A 14834-nucleotide genomic window follows, 5' to 3' on the forward strand; every position below is an offset into this window, starting at 1 on the left:
TTATAGACCATGAGTATATTAAGCATAAGATAGCTGTATTTGCTATGATAGGTGTGATGATTTTAATATTAGACATGATATAAATACATGTTCACATGACAGAATTCAAAATATATGAAACAAAAACTGATGGAACTTATGGTAGAGATGATAAATCCAAACTCATGTTTGGAGATTTCATTATATCTCACTCAGTAATTGACAGACCAGTTCAACAAAAATTTCATAAACGTATCAAAAATCTGAATGATACTCTCAATCACTAGACTCGACACCAACAATTGTGGAATACACAGTGTCTATCGCCAAGATAGATACTATGCCATGCCATAAAACAAGTCTCAGTAAATTTCAAAAGATGAAAATTTGACATAATATGTTCTTTAAATACAGAGGAAAAACATTAGAAATCTCTCTCAGTCTCTTTTTCTTTCTCTCTTTCTCAAACGCACACACACTGGAAAAGCCCTAATAGCTGGCATGTTATATTCTAAATAGTCTATGGGTTAGAGAAATAAAGGAAATTAGATTTTTTGAATTTAGAGCTAATGAAAACTCATGACAAAATTGATGGAATGCAGATAAAACTTTCTTAAAAGGAAATTTATATCATCAAATATATAAGAAATGGGAAAATATTTAAAATCAATGATCTAGTCTTGCATCTCAAACTAGAAGTAGAAGAGCAAATTAAACACAAATTAAGCAAAAGAAAATTATAAAATAGAAAAATGAAGAAAATAAATATCATCTAATTCTTTGAAATAATCAGTATAATTAAAAAACCTTTAGTTGGATTGATTGGAAAAATAAAGCAATAGTGAGAATGAGAGAATGAAAGCACAGATTACTAATGTCAGAAATGAAAGACAGAATCAACAGAGAACCTATATAATAAAAAAAATGCTAATATTATGAAAAACTTCTTGCCAAAAATTTAACAATTTAGATAAAATAGACCTTTCAAAGACAGAAATTTTCAGTGCTCATTTCGAAGTAAATGGGTAACATGAATAACATTATAACTACAAAACAAATTAAAACCATTGAAATCACACAAAAATCAGACTTTATTGGTGATTTCTATCATATATTTAAGAAGGAAATAATATCATTTCTTCATAAATTATTCTAGAAAGTAGAAGAGAAAGACATAGGTGCCAACACATTTAATGAGGCCAGAATTACCCTGATTACAAAATCAAAAAAATATATTACAAAGAAAGAAAACTACAGGTCTATCTACTACCTGGCATAGATACAAAAATTTTTATTAAAAATTGAGCAAATTGAATCTAGTGATAAACTAAATGGGTAATATACCATGTGATAGTTAATTTGTCAATTTCACTAGGATAAGAAATGTCCAGATATTTGGTAACACATTATTTCTGGTTGTGTCTATGAGGGTGGTTCTGAAAGAGATTTGTTTTGAATGCGTGGACTTAGTAAAGAAGATCCACTCTCACCAACATTAGTAAGTATCACCTAATTTGTTGAGAAGCCCTGTAGAACCAAAAGGTGTAGAAAAGATAAATTATCTCTCTCCTTGAGCTGGAACATCCATCTTCATGGTAAAAATTTCTCAGCAAATATATTAGACAAGGGAACTTTCTGAAACTAATAAAAAACATCTATAAAAAACTCACAGCTAATACTGTACTTGACAGCAAAACAGTTAATATTTCCCCCTAAATTCTGGAAGAAGGCAAAGATATCTAATCTCAGCATTTCTATTTAACATTTTACTGGAAGATGTTATCAGTACAAAAAAAAGAAAAATAAACAAAGTCATACAAGAAGATATACAGAACAAAAATCTTCATTTATAAAACGTCATGATTATTCAGAAAATGCTATTAAATATAATAAAAAGGAATAGAATTTATACATGTATTTGGCAAAGTTGCAGGATTCAGATTGATATTCCAAAATTAATTTTATTTTTATATCTCATCAACAGAAAAGTGGAAGTTTAAAATTGCATTTATAATTGCATTAAAATATTAAATGCGTAAGTATAAATATTATACAATATTTTGCATGTAGTATGCTGAATACTATTTAAAAAATCCCAGAGAGATTATAGTACTGGATTACAATATTGGCAGGCTGTCAAGACTCTACAAACTGATATATATATATTCAATGCAATCTCAAGGAAATTTTAGCACGCATTTTAATAAAAATAGATTCTAAATTTCAAATAAAAATGCAAAGGACCTAGAATATCCAATGCATAATAGAAAAAAAGAAAAAGTGGAGAATATATATTACCTTATTTGAATACTTTTTATAACCCTACATTAATCAAGACAATGTGGTACTGACATGAGAGTTAGTATATTGTTCAAGAAAATAGAATAGAGTCAAGAAATAGACCCACACATATATGCAACTAATATTGAAAAATAGTGCCAAGGTAATCAAATGTAAAAAGAACAATCCTTTCAACAAATAGTGCTGGAATAAATAGCTGTTTATATGAACAGAAATAGTGCTTCATACATGTACATGTATTAATTAAAAATGGATTATAGACATAAAAGTGAGAGCTACAAATATGCAATTTTTAGGCAAAGATTTCTTTAGATAGGACAGAAAAAGCACAATCAATACAAAATAAAATGAGTTAATTATATTTAATTTAAGTAAACGCTTCTTATCTGAAAAAAAAAAAAAAAAAACAGTCAGTAAAATGAGCATCTAAGCCTGGGAGAATATTTTTGCAAAACCTACATCAAAGAGAGAGAGAGAGAGAGACACTTTCAGAAAACACAAAAATTACCCTCTAGTTCATTAAGAAAAACACAATCTGATTATTAAAATATAGCAAGAGATTTAGACAGTTCATCAAAGAAAACATATGGATGGCAAATATTACATAAGATGCTGAACATTATTAGTTATCATATTGTGTAAATTGAAAGCACAATAAGATACCACTTCACAATGAGCAAACTTTTTATTCCAGTGTTAACTTTTTATACGATTATACAAGGATACCATCAGAAAATAAATGAGTATACTTTACTTGTGAACCTAGATGCAAACATTTCTAAATATAAAATTAGCTAATAAAATTCACTTGCCTAATTAATAAGTCCTAATCAATTATGGTTGCATGATGCATGCAAGGTTGGTTTACTCTTACAAAAGCTGCGATTATAATTCATTACACTAATGGGTCAAAGGAGAAATATCACATGATTATCTCATTAGAGTAGGAAACACAATTAATTTCAAAATATACATTATCATTTAAAAACATAGCTTTTTAACTTATTAAAGATTATATACCCAAATCCCACAGCTAAAATAATTCATTGAGAGACTTCAGCATATTTACATTTTTAACTGGGAATAAGACAGTGATATTTGCTATGTACTTCTGTTTATGATGGAACTGAAAATATGGTCAGAAAACCACAACTGAAATGCTTCTGACCATATTTTCAGTTCTATATGGTTACTGCAACAAAAATTGGTATTGTATCAGCATAGTAACAGGTGAACTAACCAGTACGACAGAATATAGAGCTCAAAAATATAGCCATATACATATAAGAAGTTGAAATATGGTGACACTACAAAGTATTGAAGGGAAGATGGCTTCTTTAGGAGCTGAAGTCTGGAAAACTGTATTATTACATGGAGAATATAGAAAGCTTAATACCTATTTTACCATATGAAAAGGTGGACTTCAAATGGATTAAAGTAAAACAATAAAGCTTATAGAAGAAAATGATAGTGAATATCTTTATAAGATAAGGTTGAAAGACTTACCTTTAAGAAGACTCAGAAAACACAACCAGATTTTAAAATGATGCATTTTGCTACATTCAAATTAAAAATTTTTGCTTCACTAACTTTACAGATGAATGATATACTGTAATAAAATATTCACAGTGTCTAAAACATTAATATCGAGAATATATAAGGAACTCTAGTGAGCCAAAAATACAATGACTACAACACCAATAGAGCATGGAAAGGAATACAAGTCAATTCACAGAAGCAGCGCTCAAATGCTAGTAAAATATAAGATATGCTCAGACTTACTAATGATGAGAGAATGCAAATTAAACAATTACCTGTATGTATCAGAACCACGAAAATTATAGAGGGCTCTTAGAATTTATTTTCAAGGAAGTAGAGAGAAAGAAATTCAGTAGCTCTCTCTGTGACCACAAATAATATTCTCATGCTTCTAAGTGATCTGGCAGAATCTAGTGAAATGAAAAATGTATATCCCTTATGACCTGGCAGTTACTCTTCTGGGTATGTGCCTAAGACTGTACATATGTATTGATGCCAATACATAATTGTATGTATATACACATTATATACATCACATATATAATATATAAGTAAAAACGTACTTTACAGCAATTTGGAGCTTAAATATATATATATATATAAAAATAAAGACAAGTAAACATAACAAAATAGTGTTCAATAAAGACAGAAAGAAAGTGAAAAAACAGAACAACACACAAGAAATGCTTGCACATTTAAAGTAATAACTCAAGTACACTGAGATCAGCTTTTCTTAAGGAGGAAAAAAGGGAATGACACTGAAAATAAAATAATTAGAGGGGTATGGCATAGCCAAGTGCAAGCATGTGCTGAGAACTGAGGAGAATGGTTACTTCCGCATATGAGGTCAAAAAGAAAAAGAAAATCTCAAAGTCCATACAAATGCTGTTGACAATTCTGAATTTTGTGACAGATATTTGTCATATAAATGTTAACGTTCCTTTAAAAATTATCATCTGATGAATGTTTTATGTTAAACTGAGCATTCACAAAAATGATCTTGTTAATTCCCAGCATTCTCTTAGGGTAAAGAAAAGACTTTTCAATTATATCACTGTATGTCCCCTATCTGCATTGTCTCGTCTCATTATCATCTGTGTGTTTTGAATAATATGAGATAGAAATTTTGTAGGTATGAACCTGGTTTAGATTTAGTGTTCTGTTTTTTATTATTTCTATTATGTAATAAGTGCTATCTGTGGTTTAAGAAGAGGAATTTTAAAAGAAAAGTATAAAGCAAGATTTTCGAGGTTAGAAAGTTTTTATCAGGTTATTCTTTGGAGAAGAGAAAGCAGCATTTCCATTTTATAAGGTATATAGGAAGCAATTGGCTTTAATAGTGCAAGCTGCACATTAAGAGGCAGAAGACAATTAAGTGTTCGGTGTTATATTTATGCAAAGCAATTTCTAAAGCTCCTCTTAAACTATTTTGCGTGAGCTATTGCATATTTCAAATTTGCCTTTATTCAATTTCCTTCACCTTTAGTGGCCGAATATAACATTAATGAGAAAGAGAGAAAATGAGACTGGAACTTACAAAACTATAAATAAAACCTTAGTATTTGTTCTCTTTGAAGCTGCTCTCATTGGAATAGATGCAGAACAACTTATCACAGAAACCTGAGCCAGGAACTTCCACACTTTATGGAATAAGCAAAGTTCGTGTATTAATTTTTCCTTTGCTTATTTTTTATTCTTAAAATAAGCTATTTTCTAAATATATTTTAGCAAGTTTAGAATATAAATATTAAAATGATCCCTATTCTTACCCTACCGCTGAGATAAAACTATGGAGACTTATACACATATGTAAGGCTAAGAGCAATCTGACCATCATATTTTGTAATTTGCTTTTCTAACTTACTTTTTTGTTAACATTCTTACATCTCAATAGTGTACTAAAAGTAATATTCTTTAGGTTGTAAATGCCTCAAGTTATTTAACAAGTTTCTTTAGATTTATTAAAATTATATTGAGGATTTTGCTGTCATCAATTACATGGTGATAAGCATTCAAGCACACAATTTGTTTTTCAAATTATCCCCTGTCACTTCACTTTAGGTTTGCATTTTATCAAGAGTATATTGTTGGATTTTGATTTTTTACCCCATTATGAGAGTGTGTGATTTTATTGTGGCTTTAAAAATTAATTTAAGGTTATTGGAAAATAGATATGCTTGTCCTCTAAGTTTACGTCATGATTTTGTCATTTCCCATTATTTTCCTCCTTTTAATCTATTGATTTTGAAGGTAAGTATCCATTTTTTTCCTACTAGTGCCTTCAAATGTTTAGAAAAGCTTATCAATATTTTCTAATTATAAACTAATGCATTTATTTATGCTCCTAAGACATCAACAGATTTTACAGTTTTTAAAAACTCTCCCCCACTATTTATAATTTTTTACTGCTATAATTTACATTTAGACACAAACTATTATGATATTTTATTACTGTTGCACATTCCATATTCCAAGTAAAGGTTTTATTTTTAATTTTGATTAATTTAAAATCAAAAAGCAATCCTTTCAAAAATACAACTATATTGATTCAAGGATTTTTTGTTGACCATTATAATGAAATAATAGCTACATTTTCCCATTCTTATAGTTGTCAATTAATTTTTCAGTCAAGTACATCATATTTGTTTATATATTTTATGTATTTTAAAAATATTTTAATTATAAATTGACAAATTAAAATTGTGTATGTTTATGGGGTACAAAGTGATGTTATGATTTATGAATACAAGTGGAACAAGTAAATTAAACTAACATATCCATCACCTCAAATACTTATTTTTCTGTGGTGAGAACATTTAAAATTTACTCTCAGCAATTTTGAAATGTACAATACATTGTTATTTAAGGTATTTCTCCTGTCTAATTGATACTTTGTACCCTCTGACCATCATCTCCCTGTTTCCTTCAGTTCTCAGCCTCTGTAACCACCACTCTACTCTCTGCTTCTTTGAGTTCAATTGATTTTGATTCCAGTTATAAGTGAGAATATGCTGTTTTGTCTTTATGTGCCTAGCTATTTCACTTTATTTCACATAGTATAATGTCCTCTAGGTTCATCCATGTTGTTAAAAATGACAGGATGTCTCCATTTTTTAAGGCTGAATGGTACTCCATTGTGTATATATACCACATTTGCTTTATCTACTCATCTCATGATGAAGACAGGTTGATTCCATAACTTGGTTATTGTGCATATTGCTACAATAAACATGGCAGTGCAAACCTTTCTTTAACATACTTACTTCAAATCTTTTGAGTAAATACTGAGACATACAGTTGATGGATCATATTGTAATTCTATTTTTAGCTTTTTTAGGAACATGCACACAGTTTTCCATAATAGCTGTACTAGTTTACATTCCCACCAACAGTGGACAAGAGTTCCCTATTCAACACAGCCTCCTCAACATTTGTTATCTTTAGTCTTTCCGATAAAGGCCATTCTGACAGGGGTGAGTGGATGTCTCATTATGGTTTTAATTTGCATTTCCCTAATGATCAGTGATGTTGAGCATATTTTCATGAACCTGTCAACCATTTTTATGTCTTCTTTTGAGAAGTGTCTGTTGAGGTTCCTTGCCTATTTTTTAGTTGTATTATTGGTTTTCTTTCTGTAGAGTTGAGTTCCTTATGTATTTTGGATATTAATCCTTTATCAGTTGTAAAGCTTGGAAATATTTTCTCCCAGATCATAGATTGTAACTTGACAGTTAATTTTTTTCTTTCTTGTGCAGAAGCTTTTATTTTAATGTAATCTCATTTGTCTATTTTTGTTTTTGTTGCATGTATTTTCAGGAGTCAAATCTAAAAATAAAAAATTATTGCTGAAGAATTATTGAGAAAAATGTGATTGTTCTTTTCCCATAAAGTTATTGTGGATTTTTCTGCAATGTCTTTATGTATGTAGAAAACTTTTGAATACATATGTCCTTTGAAAATTTTTGATACACTTAAAACTTTTCATTTTTTTAGATTTTTGTTTTTCTGTAATTATCAAAATTCTACATTTTAATCTGGATACTTACTGATCTCTCAGTTAATTTCTTCACTATTTAGTAAACACCTTCAATTTGTTCTAAAATTTGGTTATTTCTTCAGCTCTGAAAAGTGTTGTGTCTTTTGCCCCAGTATTTTCTTTAATTTTCTTTGTATATATTTTGTTTTTAGCTTTTCTTTTTCTTTTTCTAGGATTCCGGTTATCAGCATATTGTGAATCCTAGGTCTGTTGTGGCTGGCTATCTCTTTTTTCATATGTTCATGTATCTCTTCTAAGTTCTGGGTGAGTTTCTTGAGTGTGTTACTGAGTTCACTATTTTTGTTCTGCAGTTTCCCATGTGTTTCACCATCTGCAATATAGTTAAATTCACAATCACGATTTTCATCTTTAAACATTCTTTCCTGATTTTAGATCAGTCCTTCACTGTGACTGTGCAGAATGTTTGAACATCTAAAGTAGATAATTTCTGGAACATTCTTCAGTACTTCTGTTTCAGAGAGTGACATGTTACTTGATCTTTCTAATTCTTCAGAGTGGCCCCTCTGACTGTATAACTTTTCTGTGGTATGATGACTTTCTCTGCTCACTTGTTTGGGAAACAACCCAGCTGTGTTCACTCGTTATTGTAGCTGGTGGCTTGCTCTAGAAAGAATTCTATGATCCCATTTCTCTGTGCTGCAACCACCCATTCTGGAACAGCTCCAGGACTCCGAAGTCTTTCATGTACTTATAGCCCCAGTCAAAGTACATTCTCACAAGGCAGACTTTTTCCTACCCATCTAACTTAAAGGACACCCTAGTGAACTGGTATCCTGTCAGTGTTAGAAAAAGCCTGGCTATGTGGCCTTTCTTTTCGTTGCAGGCCACCTCCATAATAGGAAGTCCTGACATGATACTGGCATCCTTTAGTGGACTGCTCTCTCCTTTTCAATTTAAGAAGTGGCTGGGAGGCTTTCTCAAGGCTCCTTCTGCTTAATTTCCAAGCTCTTTGGTGAAACAGTTTGGCTCTCTTATACTTACTTACTTACTTACTTCTCTTATGCAACTCGGCCTCCACCCCTGACTTCCTTCCGCCATGGAAGGCCCAGCCCGTCTCAGCCCTACTTCACTCTAGCACTACAGTTGTGGCAGGAGTTTTCCTACTTATCCGCTTCCACCCCCAATAGAAAATAACATTTTAATCCAAAGCCTTACACTATGCTTAGTGTAAGTCTGTACCTAATCTGGCAGAAATGTCTCAAGATGTATGCAGTGTGAATGGTAGATACCCTTCTAAATTTTTGTCACAAATACATGTTCCTCTCACTTTTGTATTTTATTGGTCACACTTACTGGGCCGTAGAGGAAGGTAGGTGGTGAGGAGAAAGTGATTGCTTGTGATTACATGACCCATTTATGATTAATTCTGCCATTGATTTATAATCTGACAAATAAGAGCAAACTCCTTATTACTGGATTTTAAGCAGGTACAACAAAAATAAAATTAAAAGATTGCAAAGTGTCTAGCCTGCTAATGTACATGGGCATACACAGTAAACAAGTTTTATTAGCTGTGAGTTCTCCTAGTTGGTTTTGTTTTGTGAATGCCAAAAGCGTTAGTCAATTCAGAAAGAGACTCTCCATGTATTGGTAGCAAGATAGTGCCTTTACAAATTAAGTCGAACTGAGAACTGTGAAATATCTCCAGAGCTGTTCATCTCAACACTTTCCTTTCTCCTGAGATTCCTTTCGTGGGCATCTGTATTGCAGCCCTTTGAAGACAAGCCCTGATATCATCAGTGACTAATGATCACTTCTTGCGTTGGGAGGCTGAAGAAAGTACCCCAGATTCAGTCCGGCTTTTCCTAATTAAAAGTGGTTAATAACTCTTTTATTGAAACTAGATTAAATTCTTATTTGGGAAACTTAATTTAAAGTATGACCTGTCAGCTACGTGGCACTTCTATCCCAGTCTCATCTCCACACAAATTGAAGGAAAGTGAATTGTGTTTTAATATTCTCCAAAAGGACAAAGTGAACAGGAGAATTATAAAGTGTAGAATAAAGCAAAGTGGTTACTTTCTCTCAATTTGCAGATAAATCATATAAACTCAGACAATTTAGTTTTGTTACATTTATGTAGGTATATTATTCTAAAAATGACATTATGACACCCCTATATGTTATTCTAAAAATGCTGCTATGACAACCCTAGGCTGATTAGGTTTTATCCTGAAACTGCTGAATGGGCATCACCTCTTGCACACCTGATTTCAGCAGCATCTGTCTGTTTTTAACCCTTCTCTTCATACTTAGTGAGGGGAACACAGTCAACAGAGGGCCTGGCCATGACTGAACTGTCAATGCTTCCAGAATAACTTTCTCCTTTGTAATGGGTTGGTTCAGCCCGTTACATGGAGCAATGCGTGGCTAGGTTCATAACACTCTCTGAGATGCTGAGTCCTCTTTTGTGAGTGCAGCTGTAGGGTGATACTTCTGGGTGAAAAGCTAAGTCAGGATTTCTGTGCATTGACAGCAGGCTTGGCAGGGGGCATAGAGACAGTGTGGGGCTGACTGTGCTGTTAGAAACTTTGAGCACAACTAGAACAAACGATGCTTTCAACTTTGTCCACATAAAACTCCAGTGAAGAAGTTCGACATAGGATATTGTTTGGGTGTTCATCCCTTTCAAATTTCATGGTGAAAAGTAATCCCCAGTATTGGATATGGGGCCTGGTAGGAGGTGTTTCAGTCATGGGGACAGATTCCCTTATGAATGACTTAGTGCTGTCCTCAAAATAATGAGTGAGTTCTCACATTATTAGTTCATGTGAGATCTGGCTGTTTAAAAGAGCCTGGCACCTCCTCCTTCTCTTCTTACTATTTCTCTTATCCACGCCAGCCCCCCGTTTGCCCTCCACCATGACTGGAAGCTTCCTGAGGCCTGACCAGGAGCATATGCCAGCACCATGCTTCTTGTACAACTTGCAATAGCATGAGGTAATTAAACCTGTTTTCTTAAATTACCCAGTCTCGATAATCTTTTATAGCAATGCAAATGGACTAACACAACATACTATAACTCTTTCTATAGAAATGAAAAAAATAAGGTAAAGAGGATGGTAAAATTCTTTCCAACTCATTGTTTGGTCTCATGAGTCAGTGAAAGAATAGAAGAATACTGAAAATTATTCCTTTTTATTGTTCTTATTCATATTGTTATTTTCTACAAACTAGATGCTAAGCCATTTTAAAATAGAGTTTTGCTTTGTTAAATCTTTCACAGAATTTCTAATGAACTGTTCTTACAGTCTTATGAAAATATGTTCTGGAAATGTGAGTGAAATTTTTCCATTAAAGACATGCATAGAAATTGACATTGTAATTCTATCCTACATATTTCCCTTTCAGATAGTTATTCTATATTTCTATTGTGACATCTCTAACTTCAAAAACACTGAACTGGAATTTCCAATTCTTTTTATTTGGCAGTATAAATATTATACTGTATGTGTTTTAACATTAAAACTCTACCACTATTGTTTATTGACTGAAAAGCCACCTTTCCTATATTGTCTCATCTCTCTCTAATTATTTTGAATGTGTTCTTAATTTTGCTTAGGTATTTTCATTAACTCATTTTCAAGTAAGTTATCAGTTTATGGAGACTGATTACCTAAACAATTACACTATTCAGTCTACTTGATCATTTCTTATATTTAAACCTTGAGTAGAACTTTTAATGTCTTTTCTACAATTCCTTATTTTTAAAAGTAACTTTTAAAAATACTTTTTTAAGCTTATGTATTATATATATTCTAACCAGCACTTACTAAATGTCTACAACTGGTGCCTGGAAATTGTCATTTTCGGAGTGATGAAAGTGTTTCTTCACTTACGTGTTCTTTTTTCATCAGTTTGCTTTCAGCTAAATCAAGCAAATTAAGACGGCTAACTAAACATGAGGCAAATTCTAAATGGAAAATATTAGAAACTTAAATGTGTTTCTAATATTTCCCTTTTGTTTATTTTCCTTATACAGATTTTTTAGACCTCAACATGTCCATGAGAGTTTTCTTGAAACAGTTTCAATGATCTGAAATATTTATTGTTCAAGATAATTTTTCTTCATTCTTTGATAGTCATTTTTTTGTTTCTGTATCATTCTAGAATTCATCTTCATTTTCTAATTTATAACCATGAGTTAATTTTTTATTTCATAACTGCACATAATTAGGAAACTTGATAATGATAATTTGTATCCATTACATTTCCCTCTTGATGGCATATTTTTATTGTAGGCATTAAGCTTATTGAATGTTTAAAATTGTGTGCTGACCACTTGAGTATGTGTGTATACTCCCTTGGTATGGGGTTTATTCTAGATTTGGGTGATTGTCAGGCCAGTGTCACTTTGGAGGAAGACTATTTGAGAAAAAAATTTTTCAGTTTTTTATGCTCATGACTATTTGAACTCGTAATTTCTCTCTCTCCCCACAGTCTGCATTGTAGTATTATTTTGTTCAGTATCCTTTTTTAAATTTTTTGGTTCTATATAGAATTATAAATCCCTAGAATAACTTTATTTTGTCCATGAAAGTCTCAGTCATAGACTTGTTGGTTTTTTAAGGAGCAACCAACATATTTAAAAGCTACTAAGTTATATGACCTTGGCTACATCATGTTTTATTTCACACTTTGTGGTACTCCCTATGTTATAATAAAGGGTTAAGTTTTTATCCAAGTAATAGTTTATGTATAAAGTTATGCATACAATAGCAAAGTAAAAAGGAATTTAGAATTGGTGTTTAAATATTTAATTGATATATGAAATAGATATATCTCATTATTATAAAAATTTCTCACTATATCATCCCCAATAATAAAATATTTCCTACAACTAAATAGCAAGAATACAATTAACCCAATCAAAAAAGGGCAAGGGACTTAAGCAGACAATTCTCAAAAGAAGACATACAAATGGCCAAGGGATATATATTTAAAAATGCTCATAATCATTAATTATCAGGGATATACAAATTAAAGACACAATGAGATATCCATCACCTCACACCTTTTAGAATGACAGTTGTCAAAAGGATAAAAGATAACAAGTGTTGATGACGTGGTGGAGAAAAGGGAACTCTCGTGCACTGATGGTGGGAATGTAAATTAAGACAACCATATGGAAAACAGTATGGAGTTTCCTCAAAAAACTAAAAATAGAATTATCATATAATCCAACAATCCTACTTCTGGGTACTTACCTGAAATAAAGGAAACCAGTATGTCAAAGAGACATCTGCACTCCCATGTTTACTGCAGAATTGTTCACACTAGCTAAGTTATGGGAGCAAACTAGGTGTCCATCAACAGATGAATGGATAAAGAAAATGTGGTATATATCCACGTTAGAATACCATTCAACCTTAAAATGCGGTGGGAAATCCTGTCATTTGTGACAACATGGATGAACCTGTAGGATATTAAGTGAAATAAGTCAGGCACAGAAAGGCAAATATTGCATGATCTCATGTTTAAGTGTAATCTAAAGAAGTTGAACTCATAAAATAGAGACTAGACTAACAGTTACCAGAGACTAGGGGAAGAGGGTGAATGACAAAGGGGGAGATGTTAGTCAAAGGGAAAAAAGTTTCATTTAGACAGGGGGAATAAGCTTTAGTGAATTACCACACAGAATGATGACTATAATAAATAATAAGTCATTTTATATTTCAAAATTGCTAAAACAATAGATTTTAAATGTTTTCACCATTAAAACGTGGTAAGCATATGAGGTGATAGATTTGTTAATTACCCTGATTTAATCATTCCACATTGTAAACATGTACCAAAACATCACATTTTACCCCGTAAATATATACAATAATTATTTGTCAATTAAAAATAAAATTAGAAAAAAAGAATAAAAAAATGAAGTCTTTCCTACTAATCAGCCATTTTTGAATTCTTGCATATGGAGTATGAATGACTCCCCTTCCTTAGAAAACCTAGTTATTAAGGTCACAGAGAAGCCTATAGTGAAATATTCACTATTAGCAAATACATTATGAAAGAAATAACATTAACAAAGAACAGTGAGAAAAAAACGGACAATTGATGAATCCTCAGCTCTGTAACATTGTGTTCTTATCCTGAAATGAGTTTATTCAACCTCTCACAGGCTCTGTCAATAGAGCCTGTACCTTGACCTCATTTTTCGTGGTCAGTGATGAATTTTCACTGTTCCATCAACACTCTTTCACCCGGTTCCATTGTAACTGACATCAAATATTTCATGGCTACTGATTTGGGTTAGGGGTGAAGTCCACAGTCTTGGAGCACAGCCAAAGTAAGAAGGACAATCAGGGCTCTAAAGCATGGCCTCATTATCACTGTGTTCTAATAAACTGAACTGCCATGTCACTAAAGCACTGATGTCTTCAGAAATTCTGTTATGGCTCTTTGATTTACTTTTTTATCGTATGTGAGTTTTTTTAGTAACTTGAGGAAACTCCTTTCTTGCTGTGACCTCATTTTTTTTTCACCCAGGGCTGTCTTTTACTTTATGTTGCACCTGTGATTCAGACAGAACTTCAATTTTTTGCAGACTGATTCTGGTGGCTTCAGTGAGTGCTCTGCCAGGCTACAGAATTGTGCTTAATAATAAAAGCAAATCTGGTGCCAGGCTCAGAGGCATAGGCTACTCCTGAGTTAGAATCTTGACTGGCATGGCTTTGGTTTGGGACTTATGTGTGACTGTCAGAGGTGAACATTTTTGGCTAAGTAAATAAGCCCTACTTTGGGCCAGTCATGGGATCCAGAAGTTTGGTTTTTGTTTTGTTTTGTTTTTGGAAATCAGGTAGGAGCAAAGTGAACTGGATGTCTGTGAGGCACATAAGAAAAATATGTAAGTTCATTAGCATTTGCAAATTCCATGCAGAGAGATAAGTCACAGTTCAATAGAGCCTTTTAATCAGAATCCTATTACCTGCAAGGAGTTATGTATAAACCTGCA

The sequence above is a fragment of the Hylobates moloch genome, unplaced genomic scaffold, assembly GCF_009828535.3.
Source record: "Hylobates moloch isolate HMO894 unplaced genomic scaffold, HMol_V3 SCAFFOLD_4, whole genome shotgun sequence".
Taxonomy (NCBI): domain Eukaryota; kingdom Metazoa; phylum Chordata; class Mammalia; order Primates; family Hylobatidae; genus Hylobates; species Hylobates moloch.